At 60.0% G+C, this 18,425-nt stretch overlaps 1 protein-coding gene across 5 annotated transcripts in view; it reads left to right on the forward strand.

Annotated features, from left to right (window-relative positions):
* Positions 1-18,425, forward strand: part of CASZ1 (castor zinc finger 1) — a 140,964-nt gene that overhangs the window by 21,672 nt on the left and 100,867 nt on the right. The window contains exons 1-2 of one of the 5 annotated variants that reach the window (XM_072828424.1): positions 2,728-2,905; positions 8,762-8,910. The gene's annotated coding sequence lies outside the window, so the exon portion shown is untranslated. Of the gene's footprint in view, positions 1-2,727; positions 2,906-4,359; positions 4,485-4,528; positions 4,781-8,761; positions 8,911-18,425 lie in introns of those variants that run through there. The other 4 variants (XM_072828427.1, XM_072828426.1, XM_072828422.1 and 1 more) reach the window with 4 other exon arrangements.

The raw sequence follows: 18,425 nt of genomic DNA on the forward strand, positions 1-18,425 counted from the left end.
GACGCAGGACTAGGGAGGAGGTGTGCGCTTGTTAAGCTGGCCTGGGCGCTGGGATGAGTGACAGGAGGGCCCAGAGTCTCCGCCGTGACCTGGGACACTCAACCGCCCCCGATGTTCGCTTTCTGATATGGGGCAGAGGCAGTTTCTCTGGGATGTCCGGGGCTCATCTACCTTTCCTGGGAACTCTGTCCCCATCCTCAGGCTTCTCTTTCACAAACTAGGCTAAAGGGGCAGGTTAACTTACTTTCCCCATCCACCACCACCCCCCAGGCTGGGAACTTTCTAGAAAGGGAGGAGCAAGGCTCTACACCAGCCTTGTAAAGCTTCACCGCTGGTGGCAGCCTGGATCTACCCTCCGGGGTCGGGGGGTGGGGCCTGGGACACATGGATGTGTCCCTTCTCTGAGCTGCTGTGTGACTTAGAGCCTGTGTGACTTCCCTGGCTACGGGTTCTCTCCTCTTCCTCCTGGGCACCCCTTCTCCTTCCTCCCCAGTGGGACAATCGCTTGGGTTTCCCTGGCCCTCCAGGTGATCTAGCGTCGTGGATCCTGCTGGTGTGCCACATCTGCGCCCTCTCCCTGTTGCCTGGACACTCGCGGCAGGGTGCTGGGCTCCCTGTCTCCCTTCCTGAGCTCAGGGCACCCGCAGGAGCGGGGGGGGGGGGATCTGTGGGACTCAGCTGAGAGGGCTTTACAGGGTCAGGGCCAGGGTCCTCGGCCACGACACTCACCACCGAGCTGCTTCTGGGATCCTACAAGCTGGGGCTCCTAATTTTATGTTGGGGTATTCTTTTTCTAGTACGTGTTGGGCAAGAATTAAGAAGTGGCATAGACAAAAAAAAAAAAAAAAAAGAAGAGGGCCGGGAAGTTCTAGAAGGTGACAGTTGGGAGGAGGAGGAGAAGGAGGAGGAGGAGGGAAGAGGTGAAATTAATTCATTAGAAAAACTTGTTTACTGGCTTTGCTTAGGCGCCTCCATTTTAAAAGTCTACGTTTACAATAAGTCGCTAATTAAAATACAAAATGAAGCAACAGCTATGTTTTTTTTTCCCTTACACTTTAATTGCATGATTTTTTGTGATGTAATTTCTGGAAACACCCAGTGTACCTCACAGGGCTGATTGTTTGATAAACTAGAAGCACCTGAAACCAACCCAAAAAATAAATATATAAATCCAGGGGAAACTTAAGGTAGATTGGCAATGACAGAGAAAGGCAGACAGTAGGGAACCAGAAATCCATAATGTTAAGAAAAGATAAATTAAAAAGGCCCTAAAAAGTAGGGACCTTTATCCTGTTTGCCCCCAAAGGAGAACCCGTGTGCGCATCTCGGGGTAGGGGGGAGCTGAAATGGAAAGCAGACCAAGTGGGGTAATCGCTCCCTATCCCCCCCTCCAGTTGGTGCTATGGGGGAAAAAAGGGCAAAAGACGACTTGGGATATTCCCTGGTTCCATTTCTGGCCGGGCTCAGTACTTGCTGGGGCTGCTTCCTGAATCGCAGACCTTCCAGGAGGATTTCCTTCATGCCCTCTTGTCCTGAGCCTGGATGAAGCCCCAAGGGGGAGCAAATGGGGGCGATGACCGTCCCTCCAAGCCTCTCCCGGCCACGGAGGGAAGATGGCACGGCCCAGGCTCAGGCCGGTGCAGAGCTCCCGGCTCCCCCGGGTGCTGGGAACGGGAGGCCTGGTGAGAGTGGCGCGTGTGCTGCTTTGCAGGCGGCCCGTGGCCCTCTTTACGGTGCAGACCTGGGCGGTGATTGCAAAACTGCTGAGAAACCTGTCAGGAGCGGCCCGCGGGGTGGGGCCGGGAGGAAACCCGGCTGCTGCAGAATCCCAGGCCCCGCATGGTCTGCAGCCCGGCCTCCGGGTGCTGTCGGGCCTCGGGGGCCCGTGCCTGTACTGGTGTCTCCTCCAGCGGCGACTTGGAGGCCAGGTGGCCCGGCGCCCCAGAAATCTCTCTGTGCGCTCCCCACCCGGGGAGGAAGGGTTTGCCTCTTTTTAGGGCCTTTTAAATTATTTATTTTTAGAGCCTTTAAAAAAAACACACACATCTTTCTCCCCGATTAGGACCGATGCCTATGGCTCATTAGGAAATGCAAAGAAAGCGTGAAGAAAAGAAATAAAAAATCTGCAGCGCGGTGGATAAAGGCCCCGGGCCAGCGGGCGGCCTCACTTGCGGAGCCTCAGTCTCCTGGTCTGTAAAGTGGGCTAGTGACCGTGTGCACCTTGGAAGGCGGGCAGGCTGCGCGGGTCGCTGTAAAGTGCTGAGCGCCGGGCCGGGGCGCGGCCATTCCCGACATCGTGGTTCCCGGCGGTGATGCCCCTGCTTTCAGACACAAGCTTCCAGATGCTTCCGTCCTCTGATGACACCTGGCCCACCCGCGCCGCCCAGCTCCGCAGCCGCGGGCCTCGCGAGGCCGTTCCACCCGGCTGCCAGGACCCCGCCCGCGGCTCCGGGGCTCCCGCGGCTCCCGCGGCTCCGGGGCGGCCTCCGAGCGCGCGCGGCGGGGGCTCCGGGGGCTCCGGGGGCTCCGGGGGAACGTGCGTCGCCGTCGCGGGCTTGAGGCTCAGGTGGCGGAGGCCGAGGCTCGAGGGCGCCCGCGGGGCCTATGGGGCGGGGCTCGGGCCGTGCCGCCCCCTGATTGGTCCGCGCAGCAAGGGATTCTGGGGAGGAGCAGAGCCTTGCCTGCCGATTGGCGGGCGGGCGCGGGGGCGGGGCGAGGGGCGGGGCGGGGGCGGGGCTCCGCGGGCCGCCGCTGAGGAGGACGCGGCTGAGGAGGACGCGGCCCCCGCCGTCGCCGCCCGCCCGCCTCGTCCGTCACCTCACGGCCCGACCGACCGCGGACGACGACGCGGCTGAGGCGGCGGAGTGGAGCAGCAGCGGCCCCCGCCCGCCGACCCGAGCCCCAGGTGTGCCTCGGAGCCGGGGCGCCCTCCCCGCCAGGGAGCCCCGGGGAGCGGGCGGCCGTCGGGGGGCCGGGGGCGCGGGCGGGGCGGCGGCCTCCAGACCCCGGGAAGGGCCGGGGGGCGGGGGGCGGCGAGGTCGCAGGGCGGGATGCCGGGCGGGAGCGCGGTGCTGCAGGGAGATGGGTGCTGGGTGCCGAGTGCTGAGAGCTTGGTGCTGGGTACCGAGTGCTGGGTGCCGGGTGCTGGAAGCTGAGTGCCAGATGCTGGGTACCGAGTGCTGAGAGCTTGGTGCTGGGTACCAAGTGCTGGATGCTGGGTGCCCCGTGCTGGGTACCGAGTGCCGGGTGCTGGCGCCGCGGGGGGTCACGGGCCCAGGGCGGCGCTCGGCGGGGGCGCGGCAGGAGGCCCCGGGCGGCGGGCAAGACGGATGGGCCGAGCGCCGAGCGGACCTGCTGATGTGGCCCTTTCTGCTCGCAGCGGGTCGTAAACCACGGCTCCGGTTTCATCACGGGCTCTATCGATTATCTTCCGGGGCGGGTGAATTATGGAGAACATTACGTTTTTTTAAGAAGCGAGCGAGAGAGGAAGTCTCTGAATGAGTGGGGTGGCGGCGGCAGGGAGGGCTGGGCCCGCGGCGCGCCCTGTGAGGGTCTGGGGGGCTCCCGGTCAGCCCCGGTCGCCGCCCGCCTGCCCCCGCCCGTCCGTGGAGCGTCGCTGTCGCTGTCGCTGTCGCTGTCGCTGCGGTCCCTTCAGGTCCGTGTGGGAAGAGAACGTCCTGAGGCCCGTCCTCCCGCCTCCCCGCGCCACACGCCTGCAGAGGTGTCGGCCCTGGGGTGACCCCGGGTCACATCCCTCTCAGTCTCACGCCCCCGACTCTCCAGTTGAGCTAATGACGCTCCGCCTCAGGTTCTTGTGACAACGACGACGCGTGCTAATGCCTCGAAGCCCCTCGTCTGTGCTGCTTCACACACAGCCGTTGCCCTCCCGCACCGTGGCAGAGCCTGGCAACCCTGCGCCCGCCTTCATTTGGCCTTTTTGGTTTATCGTTCCATTTCACGGGCGGGGAAACCAAGGCACGGAGAGGTTAACGATATTGGCCCATGGTCGCCCAAACGGTAAATGGACTCGTACCCGACGGTCCGGCTGCAGAGAACCGCCCGGTGCCCTGAACCACCATGGTGGCGCCGCCCCCGTGACCTCACAGGGTGGCCCGTGTGTGTGCGTGTGCGCTCGCGCGCGTCCCAGTGGCCTGCCCTCCTGGTGGACCCGGGCCAGCCCTTCCTCCGGACCCTCCACGCTTCAGGCGGCTCACTCAGGTCACCGGCCAGCCCGGCGTTTCCTGGGCCCGCATCGTGCCTGCGGTGTCCCTCCCCGCCCCCAGGCCATGCCCCCCTCAGCCTGGCTTCACCTAGGCTGCCCTGAAAAGGTGGTGGTTTCCATGGTATCCGCCTCTCTCTGGCGACACGCCCTTTTTTTGTAGAACTCTGTTCCCTGGAGTCGATTGTTTTTGGCACACAGCTCCGTAAACTCATCCAGCGGCTGGGGGGAGGGGAGGAGCAGAGAGGAGACAGATAGCAACTGGGTGAGCAACGGGCGGGAGGGGCCTCTGGGGCACCGGTCCCCTGCGTGTCCCCCCGGCCGGAGCGGGACAGCACCTCAAGTGCCGCAGCGCCAGCCGGGAGTTCCGCTTGCGGAGTTCTGAGAACTCACAGAACTCCACGTTTCCTTCCAGTTGCACCGCGATCTTGTCGCCCCTTTATTTCCCCCTCGGACACTGAGGGGCCCGTCCGCAGAGCCAGCACAGCTGTCTCCGGAGGCCACCCGAAGCCCCGAGATGCCAGCTTGGACCAATTTGAATATCTGGTGCCCTTGTTTCTGGTTAATTGTCTGTGTGTTTGCTCTGTTTGTGTACCATCAAATACCAACTGCTTTGGGCGGACCCGTGGTAGGCTGTGTGAGATCACAGATGAAAAATGCAGTGAAAAACACTTTCGTGCCACAACACATCGTGTAGGATTTTTGTATTAAGATGTGGATTTTTTTATTGTTTTTTTTTCCCCTTTTCCATACAGTCTGAAGTTGGGCAATGTACACGTCTGTGTTTTTGTTTTCACTCCAGGTGGTTTATGAAATCTGCTCATTAGGGCTCTGTCCTCTCCCCATCCTGGCCTGATCTTCCAGCCCTCTGGCCTCTCAGGCGTCGATCTTTCCCCGTCACCTCCTCACCAGAGGCCCCACCTCCCCTCATTCGCAGCCTGGCCAGAAGGAAGCACCTAAGCACGACCCTTGTCTTTCCTCCAGTTGTGATCTCTGGGTGCTTTCTGCTGGCTCTAGGGGGCTCAAGGGAGACACATCTGGGGACCGGAGGACTGAGATGCAGGAGTGGGATGAGCGTTGGGTGTGTGTCGGTGCTGAGACCGAGGGTGGGGACAAAGGAGAACTTTCATGTGAGTTGGGCCTGGCACCCGTCAGCCGGAGTCCGGGCCTGAGAGGTTGACCTTTGGCAAGTCACTTCATATCTCTGAGCCTCCCCTCCCTAACCGATCCCTAGGGACCCTAATCCTTCCGACCTTGTATTGTAAAGATTTGGCGAGATCACGTGAGTACAACACGTAGCACGGTGCCAGGTGAGCCGGCCTGTTGGCAGAGGGCGACAGGCCCGTGTGGTGTGCCCTCTGCTCCCAGGACGCTCTCTGTCCCATAGTAGGTGGTCAGTCCATTCTTACTGGCATCGGCTGGAGGAGGATCCGGTGACAAGGGGTCCCCTTGAACCTGGAGTTACTCATGGTGCCAGTGGAGGAGCTTGGGGAAGGCCCAGATGCAGGTGGGGTGTCGGGGAGCCAGAGGGAGTGGGGCAAGAAGGCAGCTGGGGAAGCATTCCGTCGCTGGAGAGGGATGATTCTGACATGAGGTCGGGGACTGGTTGAGCTCCACAAGCACTTATGCTGCCCACTGTGGGCCAGCTGTTGTGCTAAATGCTGGGGACGCAGAGATAATTAGGACCTGGTCTCTGCCCTTGAGGAGTTAAAAACCCAGTGATGGGGACAGACTCGCGAACAAATTACTTTAGTCCGGTACGGATTTAAATGCCGCAAAGAAGGATGTGCCAGGAGCAGAGCAGAGCAGAGAGGCATATGGGCCTGCTCAGAGCAGATTCTGGAAGGTTACCTTGAAGAGGTGTGGAAGAAGAAGGTGGTGGTAGTGGAGAACGTTTCTGGAGCACTCTTACCACCTTGCACATCTCTTGACGATGGCCCAGCCCATCTGCTAGGTAGGAGGGAGGAAGGGGTTACCTCCATCTATGAGGAAATGGGGCCCTAGGGAGATCGTGTGGCCTGTCCGAGGGCCCACAGCAAGTTACGTGGCCGGGCTGGGACTCAGACCCACGTCTTCTGATTCTCGGCCCAGTGTTATTTCTGTACCTGCACATGGCTTCTCACCCCTTCACCCCGGAGCTGCTGGCCAGAGAGGTCTGTCCTCTGGGCTCTCCACCTACTGACCGAGATTCCTAGTGCCACCATGGCCCCGGGGGCCGGTGCCGTGGGAGGGCCCCGTCCATGGCAGGCCCCGAGGCCTGTGCCCTGGTTTGGTAAATAGGTCAGGCCACTTGCTTGGGGACAGTCCCTGAGCAAGGCCACACCTTGGCAGGGCTGGAGGATGGCAGGAATGGGGAAGACGGACGAGGAGGGGGAGGAGAAGGCCTGGCCACACCCTTTACCCAGTCGCTTTTGCTGCCAAGGTGAAAAGCTCCCTCTGCCCTGGGTAGGCCCCTCCCTCAGCTGGAAGAGGCCAGACAAGGCCCCCAGGGCATGGAACACCCCCTTCACCTGTAACTGGAATCCCCTTCTGAGCCAGGACAGCAGAGCCTGGTATCGTTCACATTCCCGTTTGTGTGTGGTCAGACTCTGGGCTCTGTAGCTCCTTGCCAGGAGTCGGGGAGGTGGGAGCATTTCTTGTGACCTTTCCCCTGGGAAGTGTACATATGTCTGGAAGGGGACAGTGCAGGCCACCTGCACGGGATGCTGGCTTTCAGGTGGGGCAGGGGTTGTTCTGATGGGATATTGGAATAGAGCCCTCCCCCCCCCCAACACCAGCAGAAGTATGTTCTGGGGGCAGGGAACCATAGGTGGGCTGAGGCACCCCTTCCTCTGGCTCGGAGATACTTGGCTGATGGGTGGGCTGCCCCAGGGCTTTGGGGGATTCTGGACCCACAGGCAGGGCAATGTCAGAGCCCAGAAGAGTAAGTCTCCCAGTGGCCCTGAAGTTCCCATTAAAGTGTTTTTTCCTCTTTTTTAAAGAAAAAAATATTCCCAAACTGGAAAACAAAGGAAATCCACTTCCCCCAAATCACACGAAACTCACATTAGGGGCCTGGCGGGAATCCATGGAAACCAGGAAACCCGCTGTTAACCCTGTACGGTGCTGAAGGGTGGGGTGGGAGCGGGCTGGTCCAAGCCCCGGGCCACTGTCACTGGCCCATCCTGGTGGCAGTGCCCCAGAGCAGAGGTGGGGGGAGCTGCTGCCGGAATCTGTCACCTTCACAGCCCAGCAACCCTTCCACTCAAGGCCCAACCTCAGGAGGCGGGGGCGGGGGTGGTGGTGGTTCCTGCACTCCAGGGAGCTGGGGATCCGAGGGCTGGGCTCACTGGAGAACCTGCTGGGTAACTGCCCACACTACGCCACACCGTAGAGTCAGGCTGAGCCCGCTCACATGCTCCGGGAACACACAGGCGCCGTGGAAGCTGCCATCCCCCTGCCGAGGGGGAAGGAAAGGACCGGAATTTCAGCCACCACCCTCCTTGATGCCAGCCCCATGTGCAGTGTGGGTGTGGGAGCAGATAGAGCAGAGCACCCCCTGGGGTTTCCACACCCCACGCTCCCATCCATGAGGCTGGACCTCCAGGCCTGGGAGCTTGTGCACCGAGGTCAGGTGCCGTGTGTGTGTGTGTGTGTGTGTGTGTGTGTGTGTTTGCACGCGCATGGGCTGATTTTTCTAAAAAGGCTGAAAATATTTACAGATTTGAAGTTGAAACACAAACAGGAAAAGCCCTTTAAAAAGTGAGTGTAGTGGATATTCAAAACAGGAATCACCATGGAAACACCACAATATTTGCTTAAATTGACACAAAGGTTGCTGGTAGCAGGGCACCAACTTTCTTTGGCCACGTTTTTTTGGCCCAGCACCTATCACATGAATCTCAGCAGCCCCCTCTCAGGGGTGTGTATGCACCCTCTATCCTGTTTTATGGGATGAGATGGTATAGGGCCAGCATGGAACGGGGGCGGGGGGGAGGGAAGAAACCAAACTGACCATCCTGGGTCACTGCAGAGACACCTGTTGATTCCATTTTTAGAGACTCCCACAAGGCCACTGGGGGGTCATGGGAGCAGCTGGGTTCCCGCCCTGGGAAAGTCTGGAGGGAGCGGCAGGCCGTTGGGGAGCCCAAGGCTTGGTTCGGTCGCGTGGGTCTAATCTGGCTTCCACTGTCCTCTTGGGCCGCTGTCAGGCTGACCTTTCACCCAGGGTGCCGAGCCCGGGTGTGATCACTCTGTTACTACCTGGGGTGGCATCTGATTGGCCTATTATCTTGATTCTTTTGTCAGGTGTGACAGCTGCTTAGCAGTTGGCTAATAATTGTGCACAGGGTGCATTGGCTGTAGGGTCAGGCATGGCACGCACCATGGCAGTGCCGTCTGCTGATTGGCAGGCAGGGTCCGAGAATCTCTGACCAAGAACTTCTGGCCAACGGTTACCATGCAAAGTGTCGGAACCATGCCATCTGTTGTCCTCCTCTCTGGAGTCGTTTTGTGGGTCTCCACTGTAGCCTTCTAATCTGTTTTCCCTTCTCATTTTGGTAGGCAAACAGACCTCGCTGACCGAAGGCAAAGACCCCTTCCATCCCACCTGCCCTTCTAGCCGCCACGGTTGTCAACCTCTGCTGTAGAAGGGAATCCTGCAGCTCAATCATTGGAGTGGACTTCGGACCCCGGCCTCTTGGGATGCAAAGGTAGCTGCTCCTGATCCCCAAGATGTGTCTGGGAAATGTGGGTGGGGGCTATGGTTGGCCAGTTTGGGGGTTCCTTCTTAGGAGAGGGCCTGGTAGGCCTTTCTCAGAGGGTCCTGACCTGGCTGGTGGTAGCTCAGGCACCCAGGTGAGAGTAAGAGGACGCAGGATTGAGGACGGACCCCTGGTCTAGGGACAGGATGCCACACGTTGGCCCTGGCTTTGACAATGAGTCACTGCTTTCTCCTTTCTGGGTCTTGGTTTAACCACCTGTAGAATAAAGAGATTGGAATAACTGGCCTTTAAGAGTTCTCCCAGCGTCACCACCGTATGACGTTGAGTGGTGCCAGCAGCACATGGTACTCTAGGTGAGGCCTGTGCCCTAGCAGACAGCACTCCCGGAGCCAAGCACGTCCCCTCTGGGGGCAGTAGGTCCAGTCCTTCTGCATGACCAGAGGCCACTGCACTGCTCTGAGCTCGTGTGTGACTTGTTGGGGCACGCTCAGGTGGTCCTCCAGCCCAGGCAGGACCCTCAGAGAGGAAACCAAAGGTGTCTTTTTTTTCCTAAAGATTTTATTCATTTTCTTAGAGAGAGAACGAGTGGCTTGGGGCAGGGAGAGGGGGAGGGGGAGAGGAGGAGCATGCGTCTCAAGCAGACTCCCTGCTGGGTGCAGAGCCCGGGCCCCACAAGGGGCTTGATCCCATGGCCCCGGCATCATGATCTGAGCTGAAATCAAGAGTCAGGCTCTCACCCGACCCAGCCGCCCAGGCGCCCCCATAGGTGTCTTTTGATGAGCCACTCCCACCAGGGACGGGTGGTCCACGAGGCTGGTGCTGTCACCTATCTACCTGCGGGTAGCAGACCTGGCGGTTTTTGCGGTGGGGGTTTGACACACAGTAGGTGACTTCGCGCACACTGGTTGTCAGTGTTCTCTTGGGATCCCGGGGGAACCAGGCCAGCGGGGTCAGGTGCTGAGGCAGTTGGCAGGCACGGTGTGAGGTCAGGGCTGAGGCTGAGCGCCCAGAGGATGGCTGGGAGGGCGAGGCCGCAAGCCACGCCTCCCGTGTATGCCAAGCAGCAGTCAGCAGCCCCAGCTTACTTCCCAGCACCGACCCGCCCCGGGGGCGCCATGGGCAGGTGTGTCTTGCCCCTCCTTCTGTGGCCGGGCTCCGCAGCTCTGGACTTTGAACTTGCAGGGAGGAAGCACTTGGCAGCGACGGGTGCGTTGGTGCCCACTGGGGTTTGAGAGGTCCCCAAAGCTGTATGTAGGTCTGCTTCCTTCCAGGCCGCGCCACCTCGGGGACTAGCGGAAACCTGGTACAGGGCAGGGGTGTGCAAATCAGATGTAAATGTCGCCTCCTTGGGCTGCCGTGGTGGAGCGGCTGGGTGGCCGGCTCTTCCTGGCTTCTGGAGGCCATCACGCTTCAGGAGTGGCCTCTGCACATTTGAGATGTGCCTCTGTTGTCCCCTGATGGCCGTGTCGAGACTGCTGGCACCGCCGTCTTGCCGGGTTTTTGGCACAAGCACCTGCATGTCTGTACCCTTGGGCTCTTCTTGCCTGACTCGGCTTCTCTGATGGTCATGGGTCCCAGGAAGGCAGGCCCTCACGTCTCCGAGCCTCTGGCTGGTCTCCCCGGCCCGGCCTGGGCCCAGCGCGGGAGCAGGCTGCCAACGGGCCCGCGGAGCCCCCGCTTTGAAGGCAGAACATGGCCCCTTCTGTTCTCAGTGACAGGCTTTTTGTTTTCTTCATTCCCTCAGCAAAACATGCCTATTAGTTTTTCCTTTTCTGAAGTTTCCACTCCCTGTTGACTCCCAGGGGCGATGCTGGCGTAGGGGACGGGCTCCGCGAGTCCTGTGGGGCTTCTGCATCCTGGCATCGGCCATCTAAGGCTTAATAATGAAGCTCAGGAACTGGGAGGGCCCTGGAAAGGGCTGTGGTGGCCAAGGCCCTGCGCGCTTACCCGCCCCTTCCCAGGTTTGGCACCAGGCCTGCGTCCTCTGGGGCAGGGCTGACCCTGTCTCAGAGGTGTCCTTCCTCACCCGAGCACCACGGGGAGTCCGTGCTCGGGCCCGGTCCGCAGACCTACTCCTGTCTGGTTCAGACTCTCCCCGTTTCTGGCGGTACCCTGTAAGATCTGGTTATACATTTTTAAATAAGATTTTATTTATTTATTTATTGAGAGCCAGAGCACGAACAGGGGGAGGGGCAGAGGAGAGGGAGATGCAGACTCCCCTCTGAGCAGGGAGCCCCAGGTGGGGCCCGACCCCAGGACCCTGGGATCATGACCTGAGCCAAAGGCAGGCGCTTAACCCGCTGAGCCCCCCAGACGCCCCTTGACCGGGTTATATTCAATCAACAGCAACTGGGGGCCTGGTGTCTGCGGGCAGAGTGGGCCAGGCAGCCCTGGCTCCCGTGGAGTTGTAGTTGGGCTGGCAGACAAGGAGTCCCCTAGAGGGGACGAGGAGCCCATTGGTGCAGAGTGGACGTAGGATGAAGTGGTGTGAGGTGAGTGGCAGTCAGAGGAGGCCCCTTGAGGAGGTGATGGTTAGCTGAGACGGAAGGACAGGAAGTGGACAGCCACCGGAGCAGCAGGCGGAAAATGTCCCAGGAAGAGAAGATGACCAGTCTAAAGGTCTTGGGGTGGGGTGAGCTCAGAATGTTCATGGCAGAAAGAAGGTCCTGGTGGCCAGGAGGTGGTCACAGTTGGAAGGGTGGGTGTGCCAGGGGAGAGGGGTTTATTCCTTGGGGAAGCCACCGGATATTTTTGAGCATGGAGGTAATGGGATGTGGCTGGGGGGCCCCCAGGAGGGCACAGCGGTGGAGCATCTGCCTTCGGCCCAGCGTGTGATCCTGGAGCCCCGGGATCGAGTCCCACATGGGGCTCCCTGCACGGAGCCTGCTTCTCCCTCTGCCTGTGTCTCTGCCTCTCCCTCCGTGTCTCTCGTGAATAAACAAAATCTTTTTAAAAAGTAAATAAATAAAATAAATACAAAGATGGCTGGGGCTGCAGTGGGGAGCATGGGTGGCACGAGAGAGAACCTGAGAGGCCGGAGGGGAGGCTGCCGGGGCCGCTGCCTCAAGGACGTGGAAGCGCGTCGAGGCATTAGGAAGGGTTTGTAGGGCTTCCCTGTGGGAGCAGATGGCGAACAAAGGCACCAGGTCAACGCAGGCATTCTGGGCGCCCCGACGTGGGCCCGCACCTCCTCCCCTCTCACGCCCCCACCCGACAGTGCCAGGAACCACCCGTGGCTCTTGGAGGCCACACATTTTGTGGATGAGGGCGAGGCACCCTGCCGCACCATGCTGTTGGGTGGATTGCGCACCGCTGGCCGGCACCACGTGGGGGTAAGGCCAGGGGCCCGCTCGTCTCTGGCACTGTTTTCAGTAGGGATTTCCAAGTTCGCTCTCCTTCTGGCCCAGAGACGGCCCCGGAGGGTTCAGCGCTGGGTTTGAGATTGGGTCTAGTTCATACAGTTCTTGTCACTGCTATTTGGAGCGTGATCCGTGCTCTCAAGGGCTGAGTGTCTGCATGCCTTCTCCCCTGCATCCGGTCACACAGCCTAAGACCGCGTTTCCACCGGGGCCAGCTTAGTTCCAGCCCCAGTGTGTGGGCTGGGAGCCCAGCAGCCTTCACGCGTGGCCAGTCATCTCACAGTTCGCGGTGTGAATTCCCGTGGGGACCCCATCAGATTAGACTTGGGCCCCCGTCCCTTTCTCCTGGGCATCTGATACGAGCCTCTGCTCTCCTGGGCCTTGGTCTCATCTGCTTGGGCCAGAATGGGGCAGGCCCCCCAGCCGTAATGCGCTAACAGTGAAGCGATCCTCGACCCTCGGCCGACGGCTGCACGGCTCAAACAGCAGGCCTGGCTGGAACGGGCGGGAGCTGTCACAGCCGGCAGCGGGGGCCCCGGTGAGGACTTGCCCGTGTTGGCAACATATTCCCGGCCACATGGGCCAGCTCGGCCTCCAGGGAAGCTCTGAATGCTTGACTTCCAGGGGGAGGGGTGAGGGAGCAGGAGGGCAGGCTGGCCACGTCCTGCAGGGTGACAGGCATGTCCTAGGATGCGTCTGGTGCCTCTGCCTGGCTCCCAGGGGGTTTCAGCCAGCACCCAGACCCTGGGCTCAGCCCCGGGGCGGGCGTGTCTGGGTGGGCAGGCGCGTGTGTCTGTGTGCGTGGGAGGCTCTTCTGCTCTTGGCCTCCACGTCTGCTCTAGATCCCTGGCCTTCACTCGTAACTGGCCTGGACAGTTCGACTCCTTCCTCCTGGGCTTTGATCTGGTGTGGGGCTGGCGCTGCAGGCAGGCAGCTGGGGTGCCGTGCGGATGGTGGGATGGGGGCGGTGCTGGCTGAGGGGCTGAGGGGACTAGCCCTGTGCCCCCTGGGTCACCACATGCTCTGGAGGATGGCTGAGCTGCGAGGTGTGGGGAAGGGTCCATGAAGAGGCGGGAAAGAAATAATAAGGCGTGGGAAGTGTCGCTGACCCTTCTGATTTCTGTTCTGTGTGAGAGTTCGGCCTGATGTTGCTGACCCCCGACCCTGGGCCTCCTTCTTCAGTTCTCCCCTGTTCCCTAGCAGACCGGGGAAGCCCCTGGGTCACGCCAGGCACCGACCCAAGGGGAGAGGGATTGGGGAGGACGGGTAGTGCCTGCCTGCCTGGAGCTACCAAGGGGCCCCTCTTCATTTGGTGACATGGGTGCTCCAGGGGGACAACGGCCTGTGGCTTCTGGAGGGCTAAGATCTTGTGCCCTGCCTCTGTCCTCGTGACCTTGGTACCTCCACGGGGAGAGCGCTCTGGGGCATTGGGGGAGCTGGACCACCGGGTTGCATCCAGAGAGGAATCCCAGTGGCTGTGGACACGTCGTCCTTTATTGCAGATCTTGGAGCTCCTGCTGTTCTGTGTCGCCAGCGGCCCCAGCCTCTGCTATTCCGGGATCCACCCAGGTGTACAGCTGGTCTGGGTGAAAGCCCTTCAGCCCAGAGGACACCCCACGGGGGCCAGAGGCAGCCCAGTGTGGGGACCCTTGGCTGTCCCCCGCCATTAGCTATGGCCACTCCGTTAAGTCGGCTCGGGGCTTGTTCCTGCCCTTCCGCTGCCCACTCTGAGTTTTGGCTCTGATTTGGCCCCAAGGGAGCAGACACCGTTCCTGCCCCTGAGCCTCCGTGTGGTAGCCTGGGGTTGGGACCCCTGTGGCCTGCGGGTGGAAATGGGAAGGTGTAATTAATCACTAGTTTCTTCTCCAGAAATGCTAATCGGGAGAAGCAATTAAAAGCAACTTTTTTCCCTTAGTAATCTGCGCTAAAAGCTGGTAATGAAGTTTAGGGCCGTCGTGACTCAATATTTCAGCTTCACCGACTCAAGTCAAAACAATCCAAGCCCAGGAGTTTGCCGGCAGCTGAGCTGGGCCAGGGCAGCAGCTGGGAGTCCCTGCTCCCTCTCCTCGCCCCTCACTGCCACCCCACCGCCCCCTGCTTCTGGGACAGAGCCCATAGGGGGCCCGGCTGGGAGGGGCGGGTCTGGGTGGCCGGGAGATGGGTCCCCAAGGCCATCCCTCAGGAGACCCAGAGTTAGAAATGCATCTTAGGGGAGACGGTAGGAGGGGGTAGGAGGAGCACCTACCTATGTGAGACCAGAGCTGGGGAAGGGGGAGTCGTGGGAGAGGTGGCAGGTGCCGAGGGAGCCCCCAGGGCAGCCTAGGGCTCAGCCACAGTCGGCTCAGAGCTGAAGAGGTGGGGGTCCGTGTCTTGACCTTCACTTCGGTCATTCATTTCTCATTTTCATTCATTTGTCAAGCCTTTACTGAGAGACACGGCAAACTGGACTCGAACTGCCACAGTGAATGAACGGAGCAAGGCCTCCTGTGCTGTGGGATTTGCATTTTAGTGGAGGAAGGCAAATGACAAATGAGATAAAGAAGTATAGTATTTGTTGGATGGCCATGTGTGTCCAGGAGAAAGCCAGCAGGCTTGGAGAGTAGTATGCAGGCAGGGTGCCATGGGGGTAGGGGGTGGTTTGTAATTCTAGGCGTGGCATCCGAGGGACGCAGCACTTGGACGGTGACGTTGGGGTAAGGACAGAGGAGGGTGAGGGATCGAGCCCCCCTACTTAATACCCCAGAGAAGAGTGTCCCCACTGGGGGAGCAGCAAGTGTGAGCTCCTGGACGGACGCGAGAGTGGCCTGGCTGGTTGGAGGGCGGTTTGTGGGGTGATGCCACGTGAGGTCACAGGGATGCTTGGGGGGCCCTGGATCCTGCAGGCCTCGTAGCTGTTACCCCAAGTGAAATCAGAAGCTTTTGGAAGAGCTCTGGGTGGTTTGCTCTGATTAGGCACAAGCTCTTTATCAAAAAGTGAGACCTAGCTGTCACGGCTTCTCCTCTCCCAGGTCCCGAGGTGCGTCTGCACCGTCCAGGTGTGCTCTCTAGAGCAGGTGAGGGGGTGCTGAGGGCTCTGTTGCAAACCGCCCGCCCTCGTCTCTGCCTGCCCCTCGGTCCTCTTCAGGGAGCAGTTCCGAAACAGGCTCTTGTCACTTTAAGCAGCCCCCCGCCCAGCTTCCCTGGCCTGCTTTATCTGAAGTCCAAGTGCATGTTGTTCCAGGACCGATCCGCTTTAGCTAATTAATAATCTGACAGGAGCCACCCAGGGGATTAGCCGCTGAGCTGAGCTCCACCAAGCCCCAGCAAATGAGCCCTGTACTCCTTGGGGACGTGGAGGTGACTTTGAGGGGTGCAGGGAGAGGGGACCCCCACAGGTGAGCCGTGGCACCGGACCGTGAGCAGTGACCATGGGAGAGGGTCGGCGGGGGGGTGGGGGGTGGACCCACGGAGCCTCTGGAAAGAAGGACTGCTGTCCAGAGATGGGCGGGGGTCTCCATCCTCTCCCTGTCTGCTGCAGCCCTGCTCACCCACCTGCCAGGTGTCACCTGCTGAGAAGCGGGCTACAGTGGCCAGAGTTAGCAAATGGAAACACAGCCTGCGTACACCTGAAATGAACATAACACTCACTGTATGTTAACTAACTGGAATTAAAATAAAAACTTAAAAAAAAATACAGGGTGCTCAGTGAAATTTGAATTTCAGATAAACCACAAGTTAAGTTTTAGTTAAGTGTGTTCTATGTAATATCGGGGATGTACACTAAAAAAGTATGCCTGCCAGGTTTATGTGAAATTCAGATTTCGCCAGTCGTCTTGCATTTTCTCGACAGTCCTGAGCAGGGAGGGGCAGAGGGTGCTGGGCTCCCTCCCAGCCATAGCCTGGAGCTCCCTCTGGAAGAGGCAGCCCTTGGGGGGAGCAAGGCGGGGCCAGGGCCCAGTGGCCTCCACTGGCCTGCTGCTGCGGGATGAGGAGGGTGGAGCAAAGGTCAGCTCTATCTGGGCCCAGGTGGCCCTTGGATGAGTAGAGTCCAAGTCTCCTCTGAGGGATCAGTGGCCTCCAGCCTGGGAAGGATGTCCCAGGACCACCTCCCGTCTGGGAATAGTCTGGGCCTCTCCCGAGGGGAAGGCGGGCCGTTGCCAGGGTAATCTGGGTTAGGTGGTCATCATCTCTCTGAGCCTAGGGAGAGATCAGCAGGAAGGGCCCCCTGGGGGGGGCAGACCAGGTCAGGTAGGTCAGGGACAATAGCCTGCCTGACCCCCACGTAGGGCCACCTCCAGGTTCAAGGCCTCGGGGCCCCGAACAGGCACACCCATCTGCTGACCATTCTGCGCCCACCCCAAGGTGGCCGAATAGCCCGGGCCAGGTTTCCAGGGTACACCAGCAGTGGGGTCGGGCTGCCTGGGCTGCACTCTGGGTGGGCTTTATTGGAGTCCGTCCTTAGTACGGGATCCCACTGTGCTCCCACTGTGCCCTCGGGACCCTTCTCGCCCGGCTCCTCCGTTGGCAGTGCTCAGGGCCCTGGGGCCGGGAGAGGTGGGAGCCATTCTCTAGGAGTTAACGGGTCCTGTGCCCCCGGGGCCTCCTCTCTCCAGCCCTGCTGGCCCCCTCCCAGCCTTCCCGGCACAGCCAGCCAGGCAGTGGGGGCTGGGGGTTCCGAGCCGGTGGGAACCTCTTCCGCTTGCGAGCTCTCAGCCACTTCCCCAGCGTGCCCGGCGGTTTGGCCCTGTTTCGCGAACCGTCTGCTGCCCGTGCTGCCTCTGACCCACATCGTTAGCATGGGCATTTATATTTCATTAACGACATTAAGCCCAAATGGCATTAAAAGCAAAGCTGGTGATAAATAGCTTATTAATAAACAGGGAGTACTCCGTGCTGCCGGCCTCTCCCAGCCCCAGCGTTAACCCTTGCTGCCCTAGGTGATGGTGTTTTGTCCCAAAGATCACCCCCCACCCCATGGGCCTAGAAGGGCCAGTCATGTGCTCCGAGGTGGGTGCCTCGTGGAGCCCAGGTGGGCCAGTTTGGGGTCACGCAGGCTCGTGACACGGCCAGAGCCCTCACAGTCTCTAATCAAATCTTCATTACCCTCTCCTCGCCGGTTTTGATTCTGGGCTAAACATTTTGGGAAATGTGGCTTTTCTAGGTGGTGAGCTCAGATGTGCCCCATGACTCTGTAGCTCGGTTTGAAAAGAGGCCCACGGAGTGTTTGGAATCAAAAGGAACGATGCTCCTGAAAACGATGATGATAATAAGAATAACAGTAAAAATCGCAACTGGCATCTCCTGGGTGCCGACCGCTAGCAGACCTGGTGCTGGCCATGGCCGTGCAGCACCTCCGGCCTGCTCCCTGCGGCCCCAGGGGTCATCCCGCTCAGGTTCCTTTTATAAGTGGGAAAACCAAGGCTCCGAAGACAGGTTCCCCAGCTGGAGCCCACATCTCCCGGGTGCTGGCCTCCGGACACAGGGCCCGTTGCTGTCCCCACCAGGGCTGCTCAGCTGTGCCTCCAGCCTCGCTTGCCCTTGGGCCCCTGCTGTTCCCTTGCTCGATGCCCGGCTGAGTGTGCTTGTACGGGCTGGCCACCTGGCGGGCACAGTCATGCCCCTGACAGGCATCACCCCACCAAGGACCCCGAGGGGTCAACAGAGAGCCAGTGGAGGAGTCGTGGTCCTGCCGAGGCCCCAGTGAGCTTTTTGCTTCTAACTAGAGCAGCTTCTTGGGGCAGGGTGGCCGACCCTTGATTGTTTGGGGTTTAAGTTAGTGTGTTTTGAACACAGAGTCATCGCTTAACACTTCCAAGAAATAGGGGCAGGCTCAGCCCTGGGTCCCCTTCCCCCTACCCCCAGCCGAGTTGTTTGAAGGCAGGAAGAAAGTGGAGTCTTGTCTAAACTTTGCCTCCGCTTAGAACTGTCTCCATTGCAAACCTGAACCAGCGTTCTCGTTCTCCTTCCTGTCCCTCTGGGGCTCTCTGGGCCCAGGCCTGGCTGGGGGAGAGAAGGGGATTTGCGGGGGGGCGGGGGTTGCAATATAGGAAGGGAAGTTGGAGGCGACGTGTGAGGTGAGGGTGTCACGTCATCTTAAGGGGAGGACGGGCGTAGAGGGCACGTCTCTGGGACCATCTGGTTGTGTCTGGTGAGCACTCGGGGAAG

The sequence above is a fragment of the Canis lupus genome, chromosome 5 (genome assembly GCF_048164855.1).
Source record: "Canis lupus baileyi chromosome 5, mCanLup2.hap1, whole genome shotgun sequence".
In the NCBI taxonomy this organism is placed as follows: Eukaryota; Metazoa; Chordata; class Mammalia; order Carnivora; family Canidae; genus Canis; species Canis lupus.